Genomic DNA, 11002 nt, shown 5'->3' on the forward strand with positions numbered 1-11002 from the left:
CGAAGTTTTCTTTATCCTGAAAGAAAAATTTTAGGTTAATTGTCAAATTCTAGGAGAGGTAACTATATCCTTCATTATCCAGTCTGTGTATAATGCCAAAGTTCAGGGTTTATCTCAAGTCCTTATTCAAGTAGTCTTTGAGACTGGATCATCTCAGCTAGTCATCTCAAAATTGCTCTGAGCACCTTGTAGTTCAAAGCTGATCTGTGGATGATGTTTGTCAGCTTAATGATATTATTATTGTCCACGTGGAATTGTTGTTGTTGTGGGGCCCCTTCTTCTTTCTGGAGACGTCAGTTGATGTTAGGCCTGGCCATGATTTCCTGCAGAAAACTGATAAGAGACTCGAACACAAAAACATATATATGCAGCTAGCCTTTTTTCTAGAATTAGTTAGTATTCTATATGACCATTCATATCTTAACAAAGTTTAAAATGTATATATATATATATATATATATATATATTAATCTTGTAAATTTTGATATAAAATTTATACTTTGAGAAAAGTTCAAAGAATCAGAATAGAATCAAAGAGTTGAGATTAGTAATAGAATAGTCCCTTAATTAATTTTGCTTTTGTCCTGTACCATAGCAGAAGATGGCTCTTTTATTCTGGCATGATACAGGGAGTTTGCATTTTCCTTTTAACAACATGCTTGAGTTTAAAGAAGGAGAGAGCCATTCTCCAACTCCAAAGTCAGCTTTAAATTTTAATTGAACTGGGACTATTAGAAGACCAATAGTGTTAAATCTTTAGAGAAAAGCAGAAACAAACATTTAGGAAGACATAAAATTTTTTAGATAATATATACCCATACACCGTTTCATTCTGTTTCTTGGGATAGATGATTTGTCCCTTTTCTTCAGTTGTCTCATTTGTCCAGTGTTCTTCAGATTCCTTAACCTTCATTCTCCTAAAAGACAAAAACAAAAACCTTTCCCCAAGACTAATTTTGGGGATGTTTCCTTTTGACAAGTTACTATCTGATTAAATGAAATGGCATGTGTTATTGATACAAGTTAGTTTAAATTGGATGTTCATGCTGGTTGATGAACTATCACCTCCTCAATTAAGAGGTCTCTCTTGTTCAAATCGAACCTTTATCAATTTTGATGGTACCCACAGCTTATCTTCTCCTGTAGAAACAAAAGCAAAACCTCGTCCCCAATGTAATACATACCCTGGTTTCCATTCTGAGGTCAGCACATCCTTAAAGTATATAGGCTGATTTAATTCTGTAGTTTTTTCTATTATCCAATGTCTCTCTGCAGCTGTTGTTCCTTTCTCATTGGCATTCAGAAAATTCAAAGTTAGAAGAGCATTATGCAGTCTATTTCTGGGGGTTTTTGTTACCCATTTCTGTTTGTTTAGCATATCCTTTAAAGTTCTGTTTGATCTTTCTATAACTGCTTGACCTGTAGGATTATGTGGTATGCCTGTAATACGCTTTATATTGTAATAAGCAAAAAACTGTTTCATTTTAACAGAGACATATGATGGAGCATTGTCAGTTTTGATTTGTGCAGGTATACCCATGATGGCCATAACTTCTAGCAAATGAGTGATTACAGAATCAGCTTTTTCAGAACTCAAAGCAGTTGCCCATTGAAATCCTGAATAAGTATCGATAGTGTGGTGAACATATTTCAATTTTCCAAATTCTGCAAAGTGAAACACATCCATCTGCCAGATTTCATTTCTCTGAGTACCCTTTGGGTTACATCCTTCTGGTAATGGCGTTTGATTGTAGAAGGAACAAGTAGGACATTTCTTTACTATTTCTTTGGCTTGTTGCCAGGTTATGGAAAAATCTTTTTTTAAACCTTTACTATTAACGTGATGTTTTTTATGAAATTCTGAGGCCTCCAGCACATTTCCTATCAATAATTTATCAATCTCATCATTGCCTTGTGCTAGAGGGCCTGGCAGACCAGTATGGGATCGAATGTGAGTTATATATAAAGGATGATTCCTTTTCCTAATTGTATCTTGTAATTGAATAAATAGTGAAGTTAATTCTGAAGCATCAGGGATAAATTCTGCAGTCTCAATATGTAACACCACTCTTTCAGCATACTGAGAGTCAGTTACTATGTTGAGAGGTTCTGAAAAATCCATTAATACCAACAGAATAGCATACAATTCTGATTTTTGAACTGAATTATACAGACTTTGAACCACTTTACTTAAATTTTCTGATTTGTAACCTGCCTTTCCTTCTTTGTTGGCATTTATCTGTATAAAATGTACGAACTCCAGATAGGGGTTTTTGCCGTACAATTCGAGGCAAGATCCAATCAGCTCTCTTTATAAGATCAACTCTATTGCTTTTGGGATATTTGCTGTTAATTTCTCCCAAAAAATTACTGCAAGCTCTTTGCCAAGGTTCACTTTCTGTCCATAATTTTTCAATGTCCTCCTTAGTTAATGGTACGACAATTTCTGCTAGGTCTATGCCTGCTAATTGACGAAGTCTCAATTTTCCTTTGTAAATCAAGTCAGAGATTTTTTCCACATAAGTTTTTAATTTTTTATTTGGTTTATTTGGTAAAAATATCCATTCCAATATAATATCTTCCCTCTGCATTAATATTCCAGTAGGAGAACGCCTAGAAGGTAAAATAACCAAAATGCAATCCAGCTTTGGATCAATACGATCCACGTGTCCTTCATGCACTTTCTTTTCTACCAAGGCTAATTCTTTCTCAGCTTCAGGTGATAATTCTCTTGGACTATTTAAGTCCTTGTCACCTTCTAAGGTTTTGAACAAATTAGTCAGTTCATCATTTTTTACCCCAACAATAGTTCGTAGATGAGAAATATCTCCAAATAATCTTTGAAAGTCATTAAGAGTCTGTAGTCTATCTCTCCGAATTTGCACCTTTTGGGGTCTAATTTTTTGTAGCTCTATTTTATATCCTAAATAATTAATAGAATCTCCTCTTTGTATTTTTTCAGGAGCAATTTGTAATCCCCAGCAAGGCAAAATTTTCTTTCCTTCTTCAAACATTATTTCTAAAGTATCTGCATTTGAGTCAGCTAGTAAAATATCGTCCATATAATGATAAATTATAGATTTAGGAAATTTTTTACGTATCACTTCCAATGGCTGTTGTACAAAGTATTCGCACAGAGTTTGGCTATTCAACATTCCCTGTGGGAGGACCCTCCATTGAAATCTTTTAACTGGTTGAGAATTATTATAAGTAGGTACTGTAAAAGCAAATCTTTCTTTGTATTTTTCTTGTAAGGGTATTGAAAAGAAACAGTCTTTTAAATCAATAACTATGAGAGGCCATCCTTTTGGTAACAGAGTAGGCAAAGGCATCCCAGATTGTAGAGAGCCCATTGGCTAATTACTTTGTTAATTGCTCTAAGGTCTGTTACCATTCTCCATTTACCAGATTTCTTTTTAATAACAAATACAGGAGAATTCCAAGGGCTGGTTGATTCTTCAATATGCTGAGCATTTAACTGTTCTTCTACCAGCTCTTCTAAAGCCTGGAGTTTCTCTGTTGTTAAAGGCCATTGTTAGACCCATACAGGCTTGTCTGTTAACCATTTTAAAGGTAGAGCTGTTGGTGTCTTTGGAAGATCATCAGTTATTGTGCCCTGTTCTTGTATAATATGGATGGCTGTTGACCACTCATTAGAACAATATCTTCTAATATTTCTCTCAGTAACATGTGCTAGTTTATGATTTGTTTCTGAGATTGGAGGGATGTTAATCTGAGTATTCCATTGTTGCAACAAGTCTCGACCCCACAGGTTCATAGTTATGTTAGCCACATATGGTTTTAATTTTCCTCTCTGTCCTTCTGGACCTATACATTCGAGCCATCTTGCACTCTGTTTCACCTGAGATAATGTCTCAATTCCTAACAGTTGAACGTTTACCTCCTGAAGAGGCCAAGTTGGATGCCAAAATTCTGGTGCAATTATGGTAACATCCGCACCTGTGTCTACCAGACCAGACAACAAAACACCATTTATTTTTATCGTTAATTTTGGTCTTTGTTCATTAATAGAAGTTTGCCAAAAAATTTTCTTTATGTTTTCTCCTGAATTTTCTATTCTCTCTGTTTCATCAACCTGACCAGCATGATTTATTCCAATAGGCATTTGGTTATTTAATCGCTCTCCAGAGCAGGGATTTCCTCTATGGCTGCAGGAAAGGTTTGAACTGGATTTGCACTGGGGGCCTGCGCGAGGCCCCTCTGGGAGTTTCCCGAAGACTGAGGCAAAGGATTACCCTGTCTGTCCTTTGTTGATCTACATTCGTTGGTCCAGTGTTTTCCCTTACCACACCTTCTGCATACTCCAGAAGGAAGGGGTATTCTGTTGCCATTGTTCCTTGAAGAAACATTGTTTCTGGGTATGACCTGTCTACAGTCCCTTTTCAAATGTCCTTGCTTTCCACATCCAAAACATCTAACACTCCTCAAACCTTTTGAAATTACTTCTCCTACCCATGTATCATCATGCTCATCAGCTTCAACATTAATTGTTTCTCTAATCCAATCTTCCATAGGTGCAGATCTTGCCCTTAATGGCCTGATTATTCTTTTGCATGCTGCATTCGCATTCTCAAAGGCCAAAGATTCAATTATTGCCTTACCAGCTTCTGAATCCGAGACCATTCTCTTTACTGCTGAAGCCAGTCTTTGTAAAAAATCTGTAAAAGACTCTTTTGGACCTTGCGTCACCTTTCAAAATGACTCAGATTTTTTTCCTGGTTCCTCAACTCTGTCCCATGCATTCAAGGCTGCCATTTGACATAAAATTAGGGTTTGGACATCATATAAACATTGTGTTTGTGCTGAAGCATATTGGCCTTCGCCAATAAGCTGATCCTGGCAAACTTGTATTCCTTTATCCCTCCATTGTTTTTCTATGTTTTTAGCCTCCTCCTTAAACCAAGTCAGAAATTGAAGTCTCTGGCTGGGTTCCAGAACATCTTGTGCAATGTCCCGCCAGTCCTGTGGTACTATCCTATTATATGTTGACCAAGAGTTTAACATTTGCTTTACATATGGGGAATGCATGCCATAAGATACTATTGCCTCCTTAAACCTTTTTAAATCCAACATTTCAATTGGAGCCCAATATTTTGTGTAGCCATTTGATCAGGCATCTGCTGTACGGTTACAGGATAAATTAAGGGTGACTGTGTGAAAACAGGCTTTCTTTCTGCAACCTTATGATCCCGACTTGAAACAACTTCACTGTTAATTTCTTCTGTCTGAATTTTTACAGGTTTAACAAGTTCTTCTAAAGCTGTTATCCTGGCACTTAAATTGATTATCTTTTTAAATATTAAAATGTGGATTAGTATAGTGATAAGCTGCATAATTCCACCAATACTAATATTATATAGTTGTTCCATTATCAGACTGCCTAAAATTTCAAACAAAAACCAATTTTCTTCCAATGTACACATAAAACCCATTTGTTTTTTAATGTGGAAAAAATTCTCTTTTAGATAGTTTCCTTTAAAATATCTGATATGTTATGACTTACCAAATCTGCGTGGAACAGTAGAAATCCGAGGGGATTTTCAAAACAGCTACCTAGTGTCCCAGGTGTAAATCCAAAGAGAAGAGAGAGAGAGAGAGAGAGAGAGAGAGAGAGAGAGAGAGAGAGAGAGAACAAGAAAGCGTAGCTGGCTAAAGTTTAAATGCAGCCACGTGTTCCCTCTTGTGCCGAGTCAAGGCTTGGGTTTGGCTTCCTTAAGCTCCGACCACGTGCGTTGGCTTTACAGGCAGGGTCCTGTTCGGCAGGGAAGGTCTGAGTTGTTTGTAGCACCGGCTTTAAGTTAGCAGGCTTTAAGCAAGCAGCTCAGTTAGTCCGGCCTGAGGCCAAGGACTAGGGGGCCGCCGCTCAGACTAGGGGGCCGCCGCTCAGACTAGGAAGCCGGCGCTTGGACTAGGACGCCAGCCGCCCAGTCTGCCGCCCTTGCAGGAAAACGGACCTGCCGCCAAGCCAAGCGGTTTTTAATGGATTCTTGTCACGTTAGGCGCCAGATATAGATGTAACTAACCATCTTATTAAATAAGAAACACAGAAACAATGTAAAGGAGAAAGCCGAGAGGTCAGGGCTCAGAGCTAAAATCTCACCCTTCCGCCTGCAGTGTCCCAGCTTCCCGAAAGAGAGCTACTTCCTGTCTGTAAATCGATTTTCCAGTCATTCTGCCTTCTCATTGGTTGTAAACCCAAACACGTGACTGCCTCGTCACTGTCTGAATGTACAGCCCCCTAGGTCTTAAAGGCATATGTCTCCAATGCTGGCTGTATCCCTGAACACATAGAGATCTATGGGATTAAAGGCCTGTGCCACCACCACCACACTCTTGCTATGGCTCTAATAGCTCTGACCCCGGGCAACTTTATTTATTAATATACAATCAAAATCACATTTCAGTACAATTAGATTACCACCACAACATGCTGAGGGAATGCTGGAAATAGAAATCCTGACAAAACGAACAGGAACTACAGAAACAAGCATAACCAACCGATTGCAAGAGATGGAAGAGAGAATCTCTGACACTGAAATCACGATAGAGAAAATAGATTCGTCAGTCAAAGAACACACTAAAAACAAAAAAGTCGTAACACAAAATGTCCAGGAAATTTGGGACACCATGAAAAGACCAAACCTAAGAATAATAGGGATAGAAGAAGGAGAAGAATACCAACTCAAAGGCACAGAAAATATATTCAACAAAATCATAGAAGAAAACTTTCCTAACCTAAAGAAAGAAATACCTATGAAGATACAAGAAGCTTACAGAACACCGAATAGACTGGATCCAAAAAAAAAGTCCCTTCGCCACATAATAATCAAAACACTAAACACACAGAACAAAGAAAAGATATTAAGAGCCGCAAAGGAAAAAGACCAAGTAACATATAAAGGTAAACCCATCAGAATAACACCAGACTACTCAATAGAGACTATGAAAGCTAGAAGATCATGGACAAATCTCATGCAGACACTAAGAGACCACGGATGCCAACCCAGACTATTATACCCAGCAAAACTCTTAATCACCATAGGCGGAGTAAACAAAATATTCCAAGATAAAACCAGATTTAATCAATACTTGTCTACAAACCCAGCCCTACAGAAAGCACTAGAAGGGAAAATTCAACCCAAAGAAGCTAAACACATCCATGAAAAATCAAGCAATAGATAATCCCACACCAACATACACCACAGAAGGACAACACAAAAAATAACAGGAATCAACAATCATTGGTCATTAATATCCATCAATATCAATAGTCTCATCTCACCTATAAAAAGACATAGGCTAACAGAATGGATAAGAAAACAGAACCCATCCATCTGCTGCATACAAGAAACACACCTTAACTTCAAAGATAGACACTACCTCCGAGTAAAGGGCTGGGAAAAGGCTTTCCAAGCAAATGGATCTAAGAAACAAGCTGGTGTAGCTATCCTAATATCTAGAGAAAAAGGATGTTTCAAAAGAGAAGAAGTCTTGTGGCAATGCCTCAGTGGTCCAGGTAACTGCCAGAACTCGGAAATCCGTGACGGAGACTAAGGCAGCAGAGATCTAGAGTGGAGTGCTGAGTTCTGGCAAACAGCTGCATCTTTCTTCCAGTAAGTACCTGAACAGGGCTGATGTGAATTATGTACAGTCCAGTGCTGTGGATATCATTCTATATATATAAAACACTGATGGCCAGTGACCAGGCAGGAAGCAGGTGGCCAGGCAGGAAGTAGGTGGGACAAGGAGAGAGGAGAATTCTGGGAAGCAGAAGGCTGAGGAAGAGACACTGTAGCCACCGCCAGGACAAGCAACATGTAGAGACTCTGGTAAGCCACCAGCCACGTGGCAAGGTATAGATTTATAAAAATGGGTTAATTTAAGATAAAAGAACAGTTAGCAAGAAGCCTGCCACGGCCATACAGTTTATAAGTGATATAAGCGTCTGAGTGATTATTTTATACGTGGATTGTGGGACTGCGGGGCTTGGGGAACCTGGAGAGAAGCCCTCCAGCAACAGTCCAGATTTTAAGAATCATACTCTCTCAGGGATCTCCACAAACTAGTGGGTGTCCTCCCTCACTGCCCCTGTGAGACAGTCTCTGTACGGGAGAGGCCTCACGTGACTCTGTCTCTGGTGTTCCTCTGGGGACACCTGTGTGAGAAACTGTATGCTCCAGAACCAGCTCTCGTGTCCTTTGGCCAATGCCGCAGTGTGAAATAGTCCAACGTGGGAAACAAAAGATGATCCCAATTGGGAATCGTGACATTTTTTTTATTTTTTTGGATGATGGTCATGTTCTGTTTTGAAATAACCTCTGTGTATTTCATTTATTTTCTTTTACCTGGCGATCTCTGAGCAGGCTTCAGATTTTGACAGTTGATGAAAGATACGACAAGCATTAATGTGTGGGTGAAAAGCTTGGTGAAATTCTGAGTGAAGTTTAAGTTAAAGTTGGTTGAACTTGGGATTGACTGGGAGGCCAAAGATTTAAAAAGCAGAAGATTCTCTCAAGACACAAGTTGTGTGATAATAGTGTGTTTTGTGTGTGTGAATGAGAATTTGTAAATGTTGAATTCTAGGCTTCGACAATCATTGTCAGTGCAGATCAAGCTGCAAGTATTTATGTTTTAAAACTTAAATTATAAAGCTAGTTATGTCTTTCTAACAACTAGTTTTAATGTTTATGAGCATATTTTACCTACATTACCTTTTCAGGATGTTGAGAAAGATGCATCACAAGCACAGACTGGAGGCTGGGGGCTAGATGGTTTTGAGGAAGAGGTCTTGGTGGACTCTTTCATAGAGCAAAGGGAAGCAATGCCTTCTGGGAAATGAGCTAAGTTTGAATCTAGTCTTTAAGATTAGAAGTCAAAAACAAAAATATTAAGGAAAGGAAAACCTAATTGATCTTTGAAGTATTGTTATGTGGAATTGAGTGGGACTTTTGAGGCCTTTCTTCCAGAAAATAAGGACTTGGTTGTCAGGCCTATATTAGGCCTAAACCTTGGTGCCATGTAGTTGTACTTAAATCATTTCAATGGAAAGTGTCTTAGTGATAGGAACTTCTAGTGCAGTTTGGAGTTCTTCCATTTGAAAAATGTGATATTTGCATGGGATTGTTTGAATCTTGTTTTCTAGTCCCTCCCCATCACCACCCTCATAGTCTGAAGGTAGATTTTTCTCTTGATAAAGGAACAAAAAAAGTGAACATCTTGTTTGTAAATAGGTATCTAGTAACTAGTGGTAAACTTGAAATGGTAGAATTCTTTAAAGCCTAATTCTAGGTAGCCTTAAGAAAATGTATCTTAATTATTTTTGAACCTGTATTCACCTTGTTTTTTCATATATCTTAAGTTATATTTTCCTTTTCAGAGCTGCTTCTTATTTGGGGCTACTTTTTTTTTTTTTTAAAATTGAGGCGTAATTCATAAAAGGGTATATTGTTTTGATGAGACTTTTTACAACTGTGGCTGGATGTCTTTCTTTAGTCTTCCAAGAAGGGCCATTTTACTTTTTTAGAGTTACTTTTTAAAGTCATGAGGTCAACAACTTGGACTACTATGCATGTAAGTGCTAATGCAAATTAAAGCCCAAGTTGACCTCCAGCAGCAGTTCATTCTATGTTGACAGTGAGAGAACACTTTGCCTGTTAGGATACCGTTACTCGTGGACTGAAATGCTGAAGAAACCCCTCCCCCTATTTTGTTTTTTGCAAAAATCAAGGTATATTCTAGGGTTTCCTGGTTGACCTCAACAGATAAACTGAGATGATAGTCTTAGGTTCAGAAATGATCTGAATGTACATTTACAGTCTACGTGTACAGCTGGCTAAGTGAGATCGCTTTCACAGTTCTGCATGTATCCCATTGGCTCCCCATTAGTCACTGAACTCTTAAAACTGGTATTGTAACATTATCACAATGTTTTGCGCCAATTTTATAAACTTTACAGTGCAATATGTGTTCCTTTTCTGAGGCAAACCAAAGGTATATTTCTCAAGGTTCTGCTGCTAACAGCAGCATTGATGGAGGATTTTTTTATACATTTGTAATAGATAGAAATAAACCAGAAAAAAAAAGAAGAAAAAAAAGTGGTGGAGGAAAAGGTGAACACTGCAAGAATACTCAAAAGGGCTGAGAGTTGCAAATGCCAAGAATGGCTTTGCATAGTAAATGGAATAGAACAGCTCTGAACTATAGCTTACTTTTCTTGGTTTGGTCTGACAGAATGATTGAATGCTTTTGTACAAAAATCAGAGCCTTAAAAACAAGGATTTGTTGAGATTGTAAAATGGTGTGCCACTTTGGCAAAACAGTTTGGTGTTTGGTCAAAATGCAAAACATTGTTACTCTGTTACTCAACAATTCTAACCTTAGGAATATAACCTCAAACTACTGAAAATGTGCACCTATGAAACATGTACATGAAAGTTTACAGCAGTGTGTTGCTAATAGTAAAAAAGTTAAAACAACTCAAATAGCTATCAAATACTGGAGAGAAATAAAATGTGGCTTATTCATACAATAGAATATTATTAAGACATAAAAATGAATGAGAAACTGACAGATTAAATGACTTTGGTGAACCTTCATAATTTCATTTGTAGATCTTTCCATTTCTAATTTATAAATACATTTGGGGTTATAAATTATAAATGTACTGCCTCCTGTCAACATTGTATACTTCTATTTGATGATTTCTGTGTCAAACATTATATGGAAATGTTTCCAAGTATTTTCTGTATTAACTGTGAATGAATAGAACAAAATAAATTGCCTGTGATGGAAAAAAAAAAGTTAGTTGTATCATTTGTCCAGTCTCTGCATAATGGGAAAGTGCAGGGCTTGTCTCAAGTCCTTACTCAAGTTGTCTATGAATCTGCATCATCTCAGCTAGCCATCTTGAAAATGCTCTGAGCAGTTTGTAGTCCAAAGTCAATCTTTTGGTGGTGTTAATCAGCTTAATGGTTTTTTTTTT

The sequence above is a fragment of the Peromyscus maniculatus genome, chromosome X, assembly GCF_049852395.1.
Source record: "Peromyscus maniculatus bairdii isolate BWxNUB_F1_BW_parent chromosome X, HU_Pman_BW_mat_3.1, whole genome shotgun sequence".
NCBI classification, from domain to species: Eukaryota; Metazoa; Chordata; class Mammalia; order Rodentia; family Cricetidae; genus Peromyscus; species Peromyscus maniculatus.